This window comes from Rhinopithecus bieti, unplaced genomic scaffold, assembly GCF_001698545.2.
Source record: "Rhinopithecus bieti isolate Rb0 unplaced genomic scaffold, ASM169854v2 scaffold_19663, whole genome shotgun sequence".
Taxonomy (NCBI): domain Eukaryota; kingdom Metazoa; phylum Chordata; class Mammalia; order Primates; family Cercopithecidae; genus Rhinopithecus; species Rhinopithecus bieti.
Genome location: NW_016809524.1, coordinates 388984 through 396262, shown reverse-complemented (window position 1 = coordinate 396262; position 7279 = coordinate 388984).

Genomic DNA, 7279 nt, shown 5'->3' with positions numbered 1-7279 from the left:
CTCTTTCAGCCTGTTTCTCCCAAGATACCAGAACAAATGTTTCAAAGCGTGAATCTGACCATGTCACTCTCATGCTGATGAAAATCCTACATGGTCCTCAAGATAGTCAAGGCTTTCCTTTGTAACCCATGAGGACCTGCAAAACCTGATCCCTGGAAGACTTTCCAGCATCATCTATCACCATTCTTCCTCCAGTGTCTAAATCACTTTTAATTCCTGCAAAGTGTCACATAATCTCTAGCTGGCCTTTGCCCTCTCTGGAATACTCTTTCCTACCTGTATTGCCTGACTAGCTTTCATATGCCCTTCAGGTCCTAGATTAGAGATGATTTCCTTTAGTGGGGGGGCCTTCCTTGTTTCTTCAGGATGTGGTTAGGTACCTGTATTAGCTTTCTACTGCTGCTTAACAAATCACCCCAAACTTAACATCTTAAAACAACAAACATCGTTTCATATTTTCTGTGGGTCAGGAATTCAGGAGTGGTTTAGTTGGATGCTTCTGGATCATGGTCTCTCATGAGTTGTAGTCATGGTGTTGGCCAGGGCTGCTGTCATCTGAAAGCTTGACTGGGTCTGGAGGGTCTGCCTTGAAGATGGCATACTCCCATGGGTGTTGGCAGAGGGCCTCAGTTCCTCATCTCGTGGGCCTCTTCATAGGACTATTTAATGCCCTTTAAACCTGGCAGTTGACTTCTCCCATGATATGGTTTGTGTGTCCCCACCCAAATCTCATCCCCAATTGTAGCTCCCATAATTCCCACATGTCATGGCAGGGACCCAGTGGGAGGTAATTGAATCATGGGGACAGTTTCCCCCATACAGTTCTTGTGGCAGTGAATAAGTCTCATGAGATCTAATGGTTTTGTTTCCCCCCCCGCGCCCCCCCCCAAGATGAAGTCTCACTCTGTCACTCAGGCTGGAGTGCAGTGGCACAATCTTGGCTAACTGCCACTTCTGCCTCCTGGGTTCAAGCGATTCTCCTGACTCAGCCTCCCAAGTAGTTGGGATTACAGGTGTAAGCCACCACACCTGGCTAATTTTTGTATTTTTAGTAGAGATGGGGTTTCACCATGTTGGCCAGGCTGGTCTCAAACTCCTGACCTCAGGTGATCCGCCTGCCTTGGCCTCCCAAAGTGATGGGATTACACACGTGGACCACTGCGCCTGGCTGATCTGATGGTTTTATAAACGGTTGTTCCCCTGCACAAGCTTTCTCTTGCCTGCTGCCATGTAAGATGTCCCTTTGCTCTTCTTTTGTCTTCTGCCGTCATTGTGAGGCCTCCCCAGCCATGTAGAGCTGTGAGTCCATTAAACCCCCTTCCTTTATAAACTACCCAGTCTTGGGTGTGTCTTTATTAGCAGTGTGAGAACAGACTAATACACCCCAGAATGAGCAATTCAAGAAAGAGTTGGGGGAAGCTGCAATGCCTTGTATGTCCTGGTCTCTGAAGTTACACACTTCTATTGTACTCTATTTGTTAGAAGCAGTTCCAGTCAGTCCATCTCACATTTAAGGGGGAAGAAAATTATGCTCAATCCATTGAAAGAAGGAGTTTCAAAGAATTGGTGAACATTAGTGCCCTTTGTATCCTGCCCTAACAGTTCCTGCACTTACCCCTAAATTAGCTATTAGCACACTGAATTGTCATTGTCTCTCTATGAGTTCTTCAAGGGTGAAGACTTACTTTCTTTCACGATATTTAGATTATTTCTAAATTCTATCATGGTTCCTTAAATACTGTTTAGTAACCACTTATTTGGTGAATCAATGACCTGTCGTACATGCCTGAAAGGTCTAGATTGGTGCTTTTCAAACATTAATGGGCATCCCTGCAAATCACCCAGGTGTCTTGCTAAAGTGAGGATTCTAATTCAGTAGGTCTGGGGTACAGCCCAAGACTCTGTTTTCCTAACAGGCTCCAAGGGGATGCTGATGCTCTGCTCCATGGAGCACACATGGAGTGGGTTAGGGTTTAGAACATTCTAGATAAGCTTCTAGTTGTTGAGAGCCACTTCTAGATAAGCTTCATAACCCAACCAAGAAGACACACTTCCCCCAGTAGGACAGCCCAAGGCTGGCCATGAAGTAGTGTCAGCCTAGTCATGGGCAAAGCTGCAGTATACTGTGCTCACTTTCCCTCCAGCAGCCCTAGTTGATTGAGAAGATGTCAGTGAAGGACAATCAAGGAAAACACTGTGTGATACAGGAAGCCTTCCAAGTAGGCAGCACATTCTCATTTGGCTCTGGAAGGCAGAGCTGGGGGAGGATCACTCATGTATATGCCCAGGGGTTGCATGGCATGAGCAAGTGTGGAGGGAGGCTGAGTCAACTGTTTGGGGGGATCTGAAAGAAAGTTGGGGTTGAGTGGTGATGGAGACCCCATCTCCACCTCAGAGAACTCATGAAGCCCAGACTGTCTGCTGTGGTTGAAGCAGTACTTTTGCTGAAGGCAAAGGGATTGACTATGAAATATATTTGTACTATTCCTCTCAGTTCTTAAGATGCGTGATTCTAAGGCTCTCATTTTAGAGAAAATTGAGCAAATCCAGATGTTTTCTGTTAATACCCTGAATCTCACTTTCATCCTTGCGGTTCTGATTTTAACAAGGTGAGGCACTGGGGTGTGTGTGTGTGTGTAATCTGTCATCTCAAGAGGGGCATTGTCTTCTTATCACAAGAAGGGCCAGTGTTAAGCGTAGGGTAATAATGATCATCCCCAATGTTTGGGGAAAGGTTTCATATCCATTTAGTCTAGTGGTGCTCAACTATAACTGCACATTGGAATCACCTGGGAGCTTTAAAAATTACTGATGCCGGCAGGGCGCAGTGGATCACGCCTGTAATCCCAGCACTTTGGGATGCCGAGGCGGGAGGATCACCTGAAAGACCAGCCTGGCCAACATGGTAAAACCCTGTCTCTACAAAAATACAAAAATTAGCCAGGCATGATGGTGGGTGTCTGTAATCCCAGCTACTCAGGAGGCTGAGGGGGAAGAATCGCCTCAAACCTGGGAGGCAGTGAGCCAAGATCACACCATTGAGCTCTAGCCTGGGCAACAGAGCAAGACTCAGTCTCAAAACAAACAACAACAACAACAACAAAACACCTACTGATGCCTGGGTTCCACCTCCAGAGATTCTGATTTAATGGGTCTAGAGTGTAAGTTGGGCATCAGAACGTTTTAAACCTTCCCAGGTGATGCTATTGTGTGGCATGGTTGAGAGCCACTAGTTTCATCTTACATGAATCCTTCACTAATAAAGGTAAGGGTTCATGTAAGATGAAACTAGTAGCTCTCAACAACTAGATAAGGTGATCTTTTTTATTTTTAAAGAAATGAAAAAATTGTATCACAGCAATTGATACTGCCTCAAATGAGTGACTGCCTCAAATTCATACAACCAGTCAGTAGGAGGGTCAGAACTCAAACTCAAGTTAGTTGCTTAGCGCTCGTTCAACTTGCATCACCAATATTGCCTCCAGATAGCTAGTATTATGCACATGACAAAGGAAGAGAACTCGAAAGATGGAGACATGAGATATCTGGTTAAAGGTCAGACTTTGAGTTAGGGTGTAGTTGGGGCTCTATATTTCTAATGTCCCTGTTTGCTCTTCTTCTCCTGTTTCTTTGAAGCCAAGTTTGGGCCAATACCCATATTAGATAAATAAATCCTAGCCTCCTTGAGGACAAAGGTGATATTACTATCTGCTGATCCAGACCATGAATAGTCAAGGTTGAAAAATGAAATTGGCAGGAAGAAGTGTATTTTATTGGACCCAGACCTGGAATGTTAATGTTCTTAGTTCTGAGAAATTCTTGCTCCTGGAATTCATCCACTTTCTTCTTTGGATACTTGCAACCTCCCTGCTCACAACCCATCATTGATTAAATTAGCAGATGCTGATGATAGTATGAGACTGAGGCCAGTGATGCTAAAATAATTTCTTGGCAGTGAAGGAGGCCCCAAAGGTTTTACAAAAAAAAATTTTTTTTTAAAGCACTAACTAAGGAATAGAGCTAAAATGCTCAGACACTGCATGGAAGCCAGAGATTGTATTAAATCAGAGTAACTGGGGTGGAGAGGGAGAGTGTTTTATAGTAATTGTCATCATAGCTGGCACCAGATCTCCTCTCAGGTAAGAACATAGAAGCTCAGAACTTACAAGAGAACTTAGCTTTCCAGTATTCTTTAGGTGTGGAATGTGAAGTCCTGAGTGAGGCTGGTCTGCAAAGAGTCAGCAAGGTGAAAAGAGATAACAGAGAGTTTTGGGAGGTGCAGGAGAGCAGACAAAACAGACAGAGGGAGGGAGACGGAAACATGTTTGGAAGCTGGAGATTGCCCAGGCAGGTGGCCATTGAGAGATTTCTAAAACTTCCAAGAATGGGAGTATGTAATATTCTAAATCATTTGAAATCTTATGCAATCCCTTATCTGAATGCCTTGGTGAAATCTGCTTTCCACATAGTTCTACAATTGTATTTTGAGGAATAAAGGGATCAGTGTACTTATTAGGGAGAAGTCATATAGTGCAGAAAGGAGAAAAAAAAAAAAAAGAACTTGTAGAATAAAACGGTGATCTGTAAAATGAACCAATTCAGTGGAAATGAGACCCAGGGTTGTAGCTGAAGTTGACTGTCCCCAAGAACCTCCAAAGAGATTGGGGGGACAATACTGTGTCTCCCTCAGTTTGGGGTGTTTTGAAAAAATCTCATTTAAATCTCTGAAGTCAAGGTGATGCCACCTTGTCGCAAATGGAGGCTTAAGGAAGATTTCCAGTCTGCAATAGAGAACATGGAGGCCAGACTAAATGGAACGCCCCGAGGAAATTACGGATGTAGCAGCAGTCCAGTTCACATGCTCATTCATTCATTCATCAAACACTGGCACAACATCTTACATTGTCAAGGCATGTAATGTGTGCCGAGAATATAGACACTGTCCTTGCCCTCAAGGAACTTTCACCTTTGGAGTGAGAAGGCAGGGATAACTGATATTTATTGAGCTCTTTCTGTATGCAGATACTAGGCTATTTCACACACTTTGTCTTTTTAAAATTCTCCCAGCAGCTTTATGAGTAATTATTATCCCCAACATATATATAGGGAATCTGAGGCCCAGAGACATTAGGGAACTTGTCTCAAATCTGACTTAGCTGATCCATGATTAAAAAGATGAGTGTTTGGACACAGGATTATCTGACCCTTAAGTTGGAGGAGGGGTCCTTATTTTGGTCAGAGGCACTTGAAAATTGGCAGTAGGTGGATCAGTCTGGATGTGTCATTTGGAAAATGTTCCCAGTGTTTTTCTGGAGTCTCACCTAATCTGCTCTGATGCATAATAGCCTGTCCATTACCAGCGCTTTCTACCACGGGGTTAGCCATTGGTATTCTCATCAGCTCTATGTTTTGAAGCTGAACACACTAACTCAACAAGCCACAGATACCACATCATGAATGCGTTGGCTAGCACGCACATTCTGCGGGCCTGCTGAGGGGACAGGGCGGTGGAGAGCTCAGTGTGGAGCCTGGAATGGTGATGCTCCAGAAACGTGGAGAGAGTTGCTGCTCTTCATGGCAGGTACACAGGCCCTGCTTCCTGCAGCAAGTTAGAATCATCCACCATCACTAGCAAAGGGCTGTTAGAAGGGCCTTTTTAACGTGTCCTGTGCCCAGGCTACAAGGAGCAATCCATCATGTTCCATAAGCATAAACACTCCACAGCTAATTAAGTGAGGGTGAAATCATCTGCACCATCCATGTGATATTTATTTAAAATGATTTGCTTCAGAGAGGCCCAGAGTCCTTCTCCTTAGGGAGGTATAGAGGAACTGGGAGGAGAAAATTTGGGCACTTGAGGAGCAGAAACGAATTGGACTGGCAAGCGGGGAAGCCACCTGGGCCTGCAGTTGGCTGTGGCAGTGAATGGACATCTGTTGTTTTTGTCTGTTTGGCTCCATCCTCTCCCGTTGGGGATCCATTTCTCTTCTACTCCTATCAAGTAATGGGGATGGGGCTGCCAATCACAGTTTACCATCCAATCCCCTGGTCACAGGGGTCAGCATGTGATCCAGGTTCAGCCAATCGAGTGCCTTGTTTGCCTGATCCGAGTGATAGGTCCAGAGTTAGAGCCAGCCCTTTTGGCAGTGAGGACAAAGGACACTGATATTTTTGTGTTATGGAGTTCAAAGGACAAGGAGCAGGAACTTCTGGGGCCTTCTTTATTTACCATGTGGAGTTAGCTGTCTGTAGGAGGTAATATCAAACAGAGGCCAGCAAAAATGGAGGAAGAGGGGACTGTGAGTTATTGGGGTGCTAGTTTCAGTTCTTGAGTGCCCCGAGTGCTGTCCTAGTTCTTATAATTTGCGTTTTAATTGTTATCTTCTACAATTTCATAACTCAATACGTTCCCCTTCTGATTACACTTCTGTGAATTGGGTTACTGTTACTCGAAAGTGAAAGAACCTTGACTGACGTAGATATGAATGTCAAAAATCACATCTTGGGAATATTTTCTTGCATGGAGCTGGCACCTTAACATGTTCTGCATTTTGTGCCGGGTAGGAATTGGACTATATGCTTACATGTCTGAACTTGAATGGACCCCAGGTGTCAATGGGTCCCATTCTTCCATTTATTTGGCAGTTGAGGGGACTGAGACTCATCATGGAAAAGAGACTCACCATGATCACACAGCAAACCAGGGGCACAACCAAAACTGTGAAGGGCCTGGACCTCTTGATTCTCAGACCAGTAGTCCCTATCTGGGTTAGGGCTGATGAGGTTTCCGGGCCCAGCAGTGGAACACATGAACTAACTATGAATGCACAGGATCAAGAATCTCCAAAACATGATGGCAGGCCAGGCATACCTCCTTCTTGCCCCAGCTCTGTTTCCACCCTTAAAACTTGCCAACACCGTGTGGAGTGAATTATTCTTGGTTTGGCCTTATGCTCAGAGATGCAGCCTAGAACTCAACTTTCAGCACCTCGGCAGCAAGGCCTCAAAGCCAGCTCTACAAAAAGTCTAGATGTTTTCAACATCGGTGTGGTGAGAGTTTCAAAGCATGGTCATCTACATATCCTGTGGAGCCATGAAAGAGGCGGGCTGCTGGGGGTGGGTGCACTGTTGAGACAGAGCTTTCTACTCCCGCTACACCCAGGGCACCCCTCCTAATCACTCATTTTTAAGTCTTTTTTTTTTTTTTTTTAAATATATGTGTGGAGGTTTAAGGTACACTTTGAAAAAGCATTCCCTTAAAGAAAAAAAAAAAAAAAAA